This window comes from Molothrus aeneus, chromosome 7 (assembly GCF_037042795.1).
Source record: "Molothrus aeneus isolate 106 chromosome 7, BPBGC_Maene_1.0, whole genome shotgun sequence".
Classification (NCBI taxonomy): domain Eukaryota; kingdom Metazoa; phylum Chordata; class Aves; order Passeriformes; family Icteridae; genus Molothrus; species Molothrus aeneus.
In genome coordinates, this window is record NC_089652.1 from 4,179,952 (window position 1) to 4,192,005 (window position 12,054).

A 12,054-nucleotide genomic window follows, 5' to 3' on the forward strand; every position below is an offset into this window, starting at 1 on the left:
TATCTCTACTTGATCTCTATTTTTTTGATATCTCTATCTTTTTCTCCCTACAATTTAAACCCTTTCTGGTGTGCTCTGTGGTGACTTCTGAAGTATTGTTTCACTGTGTAAGTGAAGCAGGGGGCTGTTAATTCCTGAGCCCCCACGAGCAGCACAAATGGTGCCCAACTGCCACCCCCGGTGCTTTCAAAGAGCAGCTGTGCAGTGCTGTGCCATGGCAGTTGCAATCACTCTGCAATGACAAGAGGAAAAACTGATAATCAACATCAAACTCCTCTGCTGCCTTTTACCACAGAGAAAGTTCAAGTGTGGTGGAAAGTTTTGGGGGTTGCTGTGTGAATTACCCCTCGCTTGCTGGCTCTGTAACCTTTAGTGGGGAAAGTTTGCAGGCTGGGGAGGAGGGCAGGCATCCCACGCCTCCCCAGATGTGGGAGAGGAGCTTGGGACCCTGCTCGGGGGTTTTGAGGATGGTGAAGAGCTTGGGAAGGATGGATGCCATAGACAGGGGGATCTGGAGAGCCCTGGGAGCTCAGGTAGTGGGAAAATGTGGAGTGTGTTTCGCTCTAGGAGAGTTCAAAGTGATCCCCTACAAACACATGCAACTGGATGGGCAACTTTGTCATCTGCTCTTGGTCCTTCAAAAAAGCACACCTAAAAATATCCATCATTAGTTTTGGGAAAATGTGGAGTGTGTTTTGTACTAAGAGGGTTCCAGGAGATCCCCTGCAAACACATGCAACTGCACAGGAAACTTCATCATCTGCTCTTGGTTCTTAAAAAAAGCACACCTAAAAATATCCATCATTAGTTTTGGGAAAATGTGGAGTGTGTTTTGTACTAAGAGGGTTCCAGGAGATCCCCTGCAAACACATGCAACTGCACAGGAAACTTCATCATCTGCTCTTGGTTCTTAAAAAAAGCACACCTAAAAATATCCATCACTAACTTTGGGAAAATGTGGAGTGTGTTTTGTCCTAGGAGGGTTCCAGGAGATCCCCTGCAAACACATGCAACTACACAGGAAACTTCATCATCTGCTCTTGGTTCTTAAAAAAACCACACCTAAAAATATCCATCATTAATTTAGGGTAGCCAGCCTCCCCAAGGTGTAAATGTGTAAATGTTAAGGTGTATTCCCTTGCTGAGAAATAGCTGATATCACATAAAATAATAACCTGGCCTGTTATCAAAACATGATAAGGTGGCCTTTGCCATGCCAAAATTGGCTTACAGCACCCTAAAACAAATAGGCATGGGTAGGCAAACAAAAAAATGGCCAGAAATGTGATAATTCCTTGTGTGCAAAGGCCACTTGGTGGGAAGTGCTCATGCTCAGCCATGTGGACTTGAGTTAGTGTGGGGGGTAAAAATGATCTGGAACACGCTGGTGTTTGTGTGTAGCCTTGATTTCACTTGGTAAATACTGTGGTTAAAAAATCACTGATTGTTGGAAACTTGATCAGAGTGAGCAAATAATATTATTCCTTAGTTATCTCCACGTGTTCTCCTTTCACAGAGCTTGAGCTGGGTACTGCTTGTTTCTGTCCTCTCTTCCCTCTGTTGCCATGCCTGCAGCTATGGATTAACAGCAAACATAAAGATTATAACTAGCTGAAAATTTTTAGTGATTTCATAATATAAAATTCAAATATAAAAAAGAAATTGCCAGTTCATTAATTGCCATTCACCAACCTGTTTGTTTTTTGGGTTTTTTTTTCTTGAGAACACTGAGGATCATGAATCATGAAATATGTTTCCAAAATTTAGTTCAGGTAGACATTTTTCAAGTTTGACTGGCAGAAATATAAATGGAGGGAAAAAACCCCAACAATTCAGAGTTTTGATGGAAAAGATTCTACCAAATTGCACATTTTTCTATGTGTCAAGGTATATTGGAAAGAACATGCCTTCACTACAGTAAACTTGCAGAGCTGCTTGGTTTTCTTCTGTTTCTCCTACTCTGGACTAATGACTGTGACAAATTTATAGTAGTTTGTACTAAACCCTAACTTTTCCCTTTTTTTTGTCTTAGTGGAATAAGTTGTGGCCCAAAAGTATTAATGTGATATAGGGAGTGATGTGGTTGAAATTTTTTTCTACAACTACACAGGTTTTCCTTTAGGTCTGTTGCAGGTGGGGTTTTTTTCCCCCCTGCTTTTTTTTAGTGAAAATCATTGTGGAACATCATTGTGGAAAGAGAAGCTTTAAAAATAACACAGGATCTGGAAGCTGCCTAACACAAAGTACATAAATTATCAGAGCCAGCTTTCAAAATGTGCCTGTGCAAGTGTTACACTCAGACACGTTTCCAAAAGTGAACTGGAGTGGTTGTAAGATAAATGGTGCCCCAGAGAAAAGCAATAAATAGCCCGGCCACGTGCTCGCTGTGCCTCGGCTCTGTGCTCCCATTATTTATGAAAAGATGGAACTGCAGCTCCAGAGAACCCTTTGATCAGTGTATTTATTTTTCTAATAACCTTTAAAGACAATATTAAACCATCCAAAACACAAGAAGCACTGCAAGACTGGAAATTTGAAATGGATTTTAAATATGCATTAAGGGCAAAAAAATTGGGATGAGTGCAGTTTCCCTTGAAGTCTCTTGCTGATAACTGTGATACTACAAAAAAATTCTTAGTCCACTGGAAACCAGCTCTTTTCTGCACTTTATATTGCTCTTTGTGCTCTGTCTTTGCTTCTTGCATATGTGGATTATAAGACCTTTCAGCCCTTCTGTCCTGTGATGGTCAAGGGAGTCTCTTGCAGAAATATAAGTACTGTAGCTGTTAATATGCATGGGAAGGTTAATTTAAACTGGAAGAGGCACTTATGGAGCTCACTCAATTTCTGGATGGCAAAAAAAAAGGGCTAAATTAAAATGAAGATATTGGTTTAAGTACTCTGTTGAATTGAGACCTAAACATGAAAATTGAAAGGAGAAAGTCTATGTATTTAATGCCACTGAAAGAACAAGACAAAAAAACCCCAGCCACATCTGCAGTACTTAGTTATCAAAGTAAAAGACAAGCCTTTGTCTCACAACAGAGAAAAAGCTGGTAAAATGACAGAAATTCTGCTTGTGAGTCTATAAACAAGATTGCATTAAAAACACTGTTAAAACTGGCTCCTGGGATTTTCCATCTGAATTCATATCACTTATATATATAAAGTATCTAGATTGTACTGGATGGCTGGATCTCTGTGTAGATTTTGAGTTATCCCAGCAAAGGTATGAGAAGTCAGCAAGGCTGAACACTCAGCCAGCAGGTGAGTGTATATAAACACACAGTAACCCATGGGATATGGAATATAGAATATGGGATATGGGATTTACCCAGCAGCACTGACTGGCTGGGGACTGCTTCCATGCAGGTGTGATCCCAGTGAAATACATTTATAGGTGACTTTGGATGGTCTCCATGTTGTCCCTCTCTGAGGGACTTCTCAGCATCCAAACCTTCAGATGTGTTGATGCCAGTTTGCTGAGGGATCTCGTGTGCAGTTCCCAAATTATCCCTCTTTGTGGACTTTGAATAAGCAAATACTCTTAGGTGATGGGGTGGGTTCTTTTGCAGAAATTGCTTTGAGAAGTGAAATTTGAAAGCTAAACAGCACAAGGCTCATCAATATAAACAATTCTCTCCCTTAGAGTCTCACTATATAAAGATAAATCTAGTCTGAATAAGGAAAAAGAATTTTCAAACAGAAATCAGCAGAGAAACGCATCATTTGTGTGGGCATGAATCAGGATGGGGACTTACCTGCAGTCTCACAACCCCATGATTACCTTAAGGCATAGCCTGAAAATTCCAGGACTCTTTATTGAACATTTTTTCCCCTTCTCTGTATAACATAAAGAACAAATTGTTCTGATGTTATGCAATTTTGCATGCCTGAAATCATGGCTAAGCTTTAAGCAGGGAAAATCAATAAATGATGTGTTGCCATCAGCCATTTCGATGGCAGCTTGGTGTTATTTTAATGTGTTCCTGCTGCAAGGGGAAGGCAGGGGAGCTGTACCTGCTGCTGCAGTTTGGTGTTAAATGTTACCCCCTCTCTGGGTGGGGCACAGGGAGCCCAGTTCCTCCCAGTGAGGCTGCAAGGTGTCCCCTCTGTCCCACCAGTGGCTGCCACCCCTGGGCAATGGTGACATCGAGGGATGAACAGGCTCCTTGTTCTCCAAGGAACCAGCTCAAGTTGGTGTTCTCCTCAACCACTTCTGGCCATGAGGCTGCATGTTGTAATTTGGGAGAAATGGTAATTCAGGCAAGAGCAGAAACTGGAGTAAGATGCAATAATGACTATTTGTACTGTGAGGGACAGGTTGGCACTTCGTGTAATAATTCAGCTGGAACCTGCAACCCTTCCTGCTGTGCCTGTGCTCGGATGGGACTGTCCCTCCCACTCCTTCCTCACTGCTCCTGAATGCTGGGGCAGGCAGGGCACCTCTGCCTGCTCACAGATATGGATGGGACTGTCCCTCCCACTCCTTCCTCACTGCTCCCAACTGCTGGGGCAGGCAGGGCACCTCTGCCTGCTCACAGATATGGATGGGACTGTCCCTCCCACTCCTTCCTCACTGCTCCCAACTGCTGGGGCAGGCAGGGCACCTCTGCCTGCTCACAGATATGGATGGGACTGTCCCTCCCACTCCTTCCTCACTGCTCCTGAATGCTGGGGCAGGCAGGGCACCTCTGCCTGCTCACAAAGAACACCACACAGCCCTGGGCCGAGGAGTTTTGACTTCCTTGCCCCTCAGGGACCTCTGTGAAAGGTTAATGCTTCAGACCCAGGACTTGGGAAGTCAGGGTGGGATCTTTGTCCCTTGCAATAGTGGTGGATGTGTGGCAATGAGTGCCCCTAAAGTCTTTGGGCAGCTCCCCCTGATGGCACTGTCCGGGGATGTTTGTGCTCTCCCTAAGGACTCCCAGCCTCCATGCAGCCTGTCCTGAAGTCAGGAATTTGTTGAAGCTAAAGTGGATAACTATAGCACCAGGAAATACAGAGCAACACTGTGCCCCTTCCTTAGAGAGGTAACTGTCACTTGTTGCCTTCAACTTATTCATTAACTCACCATGAAACATCACCAAATAATCTGTCAGCAATAATGTGACATCAAATAAACTTTAACTTCATTGAGCTCCTCTAAGACAATGGATGGGGTTGTTTTGCTTGCCTGGAGAATTTAAAAGCTAAAAGGAGAACTGTAAAATCAAATCAGAGTATTAATTTCTGAGTGGAATTTGAAAAAAAACAAAATTAGAGTAGCTTGGGATGATCTGAAAGTGTTCAGAAAGAGAGAGCACAGTCTACCCCAGTTTCCTTTTTCCCCTGAGGTTGATCCAACTCCAGCCCTGGCAGGAAGATTGTGCATGGATGAAGCTGCTCAGTGTTAAAAAACCTCTTCCCTGTCTAATGCTGTAAGTTACCCTACACTGTCTGCAAGCTGTGATAAGAAACAGGACAGTGCAGTCAAGATACCATGCTTTAAATTTTGGATAATGTACTAGTGGGGTGTTTAAAACAGCTAAAGTGTGAACTGATCATGCAGGCATAAAAGCTGCACTGGTTACATAAAATATAATAATGTTTCCTTCAGCTCAGTGACATGTTCCATGTAGGATATAATGTACTATATGAAATCAGGAACATATTAGAGAGCAGAGTTTCAAAGTCCAGACAGGAGTAAGGAGTAATAGCAGAGAGTAGAACATGATGATATATGACATGAGGAGGAAATAAGAATTAGATTGAATCTCAGGGAAAATTGAAGTTCTCCATGAGAAGATAAATATAATCTAAAACAAAGCTATTTGGTAGGAAGGAGCTACTTAAAAGGCAATCCCATTGGAAGTGCCTAAGTGGAAAAAATCAGATATGAACATGGGATGTGACTGAAAAATAGATGTGTAAATGGCAGTGCAATTCTGGCCTGTTCTGTGACAGGAAGGCAGGAGGAGACATTTCCTCACACAACACACAGGTGACATCACTTGGTAGGAAACATTACCTTTGGGAGCCTTGATAATAACACCAGTGACTGCAGGAGAGAGGATTCTGCAGAGAAGTTTGGGATGCATTAGAGACACAGCTGTGCCAGAGCACAGCTGAGCAAGTCTGGCTGAGTGGCCACCAGCACATGGATGGGTGCTTGCAAAGAGCTGATGCAGGGAAGTGTGGTGGACCGTGGGCACAGCAAGTCTGGGACTGATCAAATGAAACATCTGCTCATATTTCTGGGGAAAAAATGGTCAGTTAAGCTGGTCCAGCTTCAAACAGAAAGGGATGGGAGCCCTGACATTTGTCATGTAAAAGGAGTTTTCACCACTGAGTTTTTACCTTTGCTCAGGAGCCAAAAGGAGTGTAACACCATGTGTCTCCCCACTTTGTGGCAGGGCGGTTTTGGGGCTACCACTGACAAAGCCGAGGCCATGGCCTGTAAGGAAGAAGGGCTGAGATGAGCTGGGAGGTTGATCCACCTCTCATTTGTCCTGCTCTGCCCTGAAGCCAGGACTGCTCGAGAGCTCAAAGTGTTTCAAATACTGGGGGTGGCCAGTGGGTGTCAGTTTTGCTCTATGAAGCAGCTGATGGAGCTTCCCTTATCTCGAGTGAGAAACCACCTTTTAAAGGAGGCAGTGGAAAAAACCATTCCCATGGAGAAATCTGAGGTCAGCCCCACAGCTCGGTATTCTGGTTTTTCATAGCTCTGTCATACTTTAAGAGCACTCACAGACAGTAATTCTTAGACAAGTCAGTTTTCCTCTTTCGGTATCTCTGATTTTAGGGCAATGACAACTAAATGAGGGTTTTCAACAGAGCTCTTTTGTCTTACAAAAGAGGAAGCCACCACCTACATCCAGACAAATGCTTTATTTTAAAGGGTCATATGTGTAAATGTGCAAAAGTCTCGCATGAGCCTTCCTGGATAACCTCATTGAGGGTTGTGATTATGTTGCCAGCCAATTAAGCTAACTCAGTATAGTGCAGAAATCACTTAAAGATCAAGTCAACATTAAGGACCTATAGTTAGTTTGGATAAAATTTCCATAGAAAACACTGTCTGATTTTAAGGATCTTTTTCAACAGCTATTTTTAATGAAACTTCAGAGCTGAATGTAAAATTATACCCTTGTTGAATTAAAAACCAGCCCAACAAACCAGCAGCAAGCCACTAGGAAAAGCATTTGCCTTTAAAATGCAAGGATTAAGCTGAGACCTCGGGCTTCCATAGGACTTCTTAATCCACTCTGTGAGTGTTTGGCATGAAGAAATCTTGTTCTGAGAGTGTTATTCTCAGAACTAGTGTATGGATGCAATAAACCAGCAAAAGCAACAAGGAGAGTAATTTTGAAAACAAAGATAATATCTGAAAAAGTTCTTCTATTCATGCCCTCATTCATAATGCTGTAAAATTTGAATCTTTTATTTTTCACTTTTGTAGATTTTAGACAGAGTCTTTTTAGATGAGGTCAGTAGGAGGAATCTGTTCATGTTAGTGGTATAAGCTCAGGCCTGTTTATTAAAGAAAAGATACCTGATAAAATAATGTCTTCTTTAGCCATCATTCCACCACCCAGAATTTTATTTGGAAGAATCCCTTGAAGTTACTAATAAATAGAAAGAAACACACATCTCAGAGGAAAATGACCACATATGTAGCCAGGAGGCAAAATATTGCCTCTTTTAATATAGAGACCAAATGATGTGTTCATTGATTTACATCCCCAAAGGAGAACTAAAAAGTAGAAACGCCTCCCTCTTAAAAACAACAACAACAAAAAAAAAACAGGAAAAAGGAGGCATTTTCAAACCACAAGAATGAAGTTATGTTTTCTTTGCTTCCACAGTTATGTGTGGGTAATGTCTGGATGTAGAGAAATGTTATTCCTTTCCTCAAGTCAAATAAGAATAATAAATAAAACTTTGGAAAATTAAGAAGTCTTATACCCACTAAAAGAATCAGTCTCCTAAAAAGGGCTGTGGAGCACTCTGTCAGCTCTGCTGCTGGAGCGAGGCAGAGCAAAGCTTTGCAATAAAAGTTAACATGCAGCTTTAAAAGGCTGTGGTCACGTGTTGTTTCATGCAGTGCTAAGAGGAGCATAAAAAGATGCTAATGTTTTATTTTTATGATCTAAATTGTTATTTGCGGTTAATCAAAGTTAACCTAGCTCTGCTTAAAGTTGATTATGTGGCCAGTTAATTTCAGGTGTCTCTTTTCACAATCAAGCCCCAGGACACTTCTAGGATGACACTTTGCTTACAGGCACAAAGGAGGCATAAAAACCCCTTTTTAAAATGTCCCTTTGCCCACTGGCATTCCCAGCTGTGTCCAAGTCCCTGCCCCAGGGGTGTTGCTGATTCTAACACAGTTGACAGAGGAGAAGCAGTACCATCAGCTTTATTTCCTCAGTGAAGAACAGAAGTATGGACAGGGATATTCACCCACTCTGAGGAACTGATTTAGCCAGCTGGTATATGCAGCCTCCCTCTGTAGTCACTGGAGAAAGAAATGCTCCTCTGGAGAGTGACTACAATCAGGAATCTAATCTTGGTGCTTGGAGCTGCAAAATGGACACATGAGTCATTTCCATGGACTCTAGAAGAAGATGAGGAATAGGAGGTGAAGCAAGGTGCTTATGGCAGAAGAGCCCTTGTAAATGGAGGGGAAATAAATAAACTCCTGCAAAGCAAGCATTGTAAGCTAGTCACCCACAGTCCAGACTTGGGCCTAGGCCCCAGGCTGTCCTTCATCTCTGAGATGACAGTGTCAGCCTTTGTTCAGCTGTGCCTCTTCTGGAGGTGAAAGGCTGGGCCTTTTTGTTTTCTCAGATTATTTTGTGTTCTGACTTCATGACCCATGAGACCCACAACACCCCGTTTCTGCAAGGACCTAAGGACTGGTTTGTATGACAGCTTTTCAGTGCTCAGCGCAGTTGTGATCCCTCACACTGCACTGCTCCCTCTGAGTCCATGCCTTGTGCTGAACAGCTCAGAGGGGACTGATTCATCCCTGACCTGGGACTGCTGCACTCACCCCTGAATCAGGTCTGACTGCAGAGCCACACACCTGCAGCAGTTGTTGTCAGGCTGAAAGACCTGCTCAGTCCCTGACATCCACAGGAACCACTTTTACCAACCTAGCCTTTTCCTGGCCCTCTACAAGCACTGGCTTGATACAGGAAAAGCAGAGAAGGAAGAGGAACAAGAACTAATGAGGGTAAAGTGTGTTCCTGTAGATTCATGCTGACTTTTCTGTAGCTATGCTCACTGAACAGGGGTGGTGTTGTTTTGGGAAATGTGGTGAGTGAAGACTGAAATGATTTAACAGGACATCCTTCAGGTGCTTTGAAGAAAGGCCCTGCAACCACCCAAGTAGAATAAGGGAAAACAGCCTGTTTAACTTGCAGGGAGATCTGCAAGCTCCTGCAAAGTCAGGTGTGATGTGAGCTCAACTCACCAGTTACACCCCTCATGCACAGCACTGCTCTGCCAGCAAAGGAGAGGGGGACACATAACCAATGGAGATGTGGCACTTGGGGACATGGGTTGGTGGCAGGCCTGGCAGTGCTGGAGCAACAGCTGGAATCCATCTCAGAGGTCTCTTGCAAAACCTAAATTATTCAATGATTTTGTATCAGCTCCTGCCAAGTGAGAGTGTGCAGAGTCAGTGAGACAACCTCACTCCATGAGGTCATGACTCACTCAGGTCAACTCTTACTTTCCTCCTTGTTCTGTACTTTTCAGAGTTCAAGCTGGGTTGGCACGAACAGACCTAAATGACCTGGATCAGCCTCAGCATAGCTTTCACCCATGCTCCTAGCACAGGTCAGGAGCTCATTTAAGCTCAGCCCTGGAGTCTGGCTTTGTTTGAGGAGGTCTGGTCTCCTGCAAGCCATGGACCCTGATGTTCCTGACCTGCAGGCTGACTCCTTGGCTTTACCTCTAAGTTGCCTCATCGCCACAGCTTTCCTGAAGATCAGGGTTCTTGGTTAGACTGACCATCATCTCTGGCCTGGGTGCTGTGGGATGGACCCTGGGCTGCTGAGGCTCCTGCCAGGCTGGCCTGGGGCACCCCTGTGGCTCCTGGGCTTGGCCAGTGCTGTACACTTACAGGCTGGATTCAGTGAGAAAATGTCCCTATTCCTCAATTCTTTGCCAAGCTTTAAAGAGCTGTAGTAGAAACTCTTTTCAAGTACAGAAATGCATGCATTGAGTGGCTGTATCTATTCTGTATTTCACCCAGCATGACAAGAGCAGGCTGAACCCAGCAGGTCAGTGTTGGAAGCCCTACAAGAGCTGCTCCCACAATGTTCATAGCTGAATTTGGTAGAAGTCTTCTGTGTTGTAGAAGCCCTTTCAAACCCAAATGGCAACTGTGACATTTTGACATTCAACATTCATGGTAATCCTGTCATAGAGAAGTGGAAGAACTCCATTTCCCCCAAATTTTCAGCTGTTGCAAAGCTGTGAACCTGGTCATTTTTCACTGAATGTTCCCTGGTACTTTGCAATACTCAACATAATTCATACCCGTCATTTTGCCGAATTTTGAGTAACAACTGTCTCTCTGCCTAAATGCCTCCAGCAGCTCCAGTAATTTAAACAGATCCAGCACACTTCTGTATTGCCTGCTTCACAAGCTTCATAATTCTGTGATGTTCTCTGTGCAGTACAGGATGTATATAATTCTGTTGGTACTGTGTTTTCCAGCCATAAGCAGAGCAAGAGTTAATTCTTATTTTTGTTGAAGTACTAAGTGGGAAGCTAGGTCATGCATAAATCCTCATTGTGCTAGGTGCTGTACAAGCAACGAATAAAAATGATCCCAGGCTCAAGGATTCTCTGTTAGTAGCTTGTGTCATAATTAAATTTTGTTAGGACACTTTAGAATTTCCCTTCCTCATAAATGAAATATCCATATACATTTATATCTCTATAATAAAAGACAAAATCTGTACACTTTTATTGTGGATGATAAAAAAGAAAATATAATACTATTTTCCAAGTAACTTGGATATAGCAATTGGAATGTGTGAGGGTGAGGGAAAAGATCTGTTTCTTGTATACTTCTGGGTTTTATACACCTAAAGTTGTCCACTTTATAGAGAAAGGAAGAAGTATTTGCTGTAAAAATAGTCTCACACGGAGCACACTGAATTCAGGTGGAGAGCACAGAGCAGGAGCTGGTGCCCTTTTAAGAATCAAATACTGTGTCTTCATGAATAAAGCTCTGAGAGTAAAGATAAGAGAAGAAAATACAGGAACCATGTGATATATTAGCAGAATGTTTTACAAAGTCCCCCACAAAGCATCCGCTGCGCTTGAAAAGCCTAACCAGCCCAAATGAGAAACTATTCACAAATTTAGTATTCAGATTACATACTCTGCCTTTTCAACTGCTCTCTGTACAATGAATGCCTGTACAACTACACTAACAGACACAGATCTACAGTTTCTGTGGCCTTTGAGCTAATATGACTATTATGCCTCTCCATAAATTACATCTGCATGTCCTGAAAATACCAACTGTTTTAATAGGAATTAATCTATAGGCTTTTATCTTGGTGAAATACAAGGGGTACAGTATGTTGCGTTCCTTTTAAAATTAATAGAGTATGCTCTGAAGGTATTCAAGGATGTTCATTATTTTCTTTATAGGTCCATTTATTGATACATATAAGCATAAAACAGTGCTTCATTGTAGGGAAGAGGAGGAGATGGAATAACGAATAAGATTGGTGCTTATATGGTTTTTAGATTGCCCAACGCACAGTTAAGTAAAGAAAGGTCTGTGTTTGTCCTCTTCAAAGTATATTGGGACTGGATCCAGTTTGCTTCAAAGTGCCCCTTCTGTGGGAAGGGAAGAGAGCTCAGTCCAACAGCAGAGAGCCGATGCAGGGGTCTGCTGCTCAGTGCGGCACATCAGCCTCCTTTAATTTGCTAAGTGTACGTAAGTCTGGACTTACACTGTGCTGAGCTACTATTTACATACAGAAGGTTTTGGGAGTGAATTCCTAGAGCACCTTGACCTTATACAGGCATATAAAAAAGGGA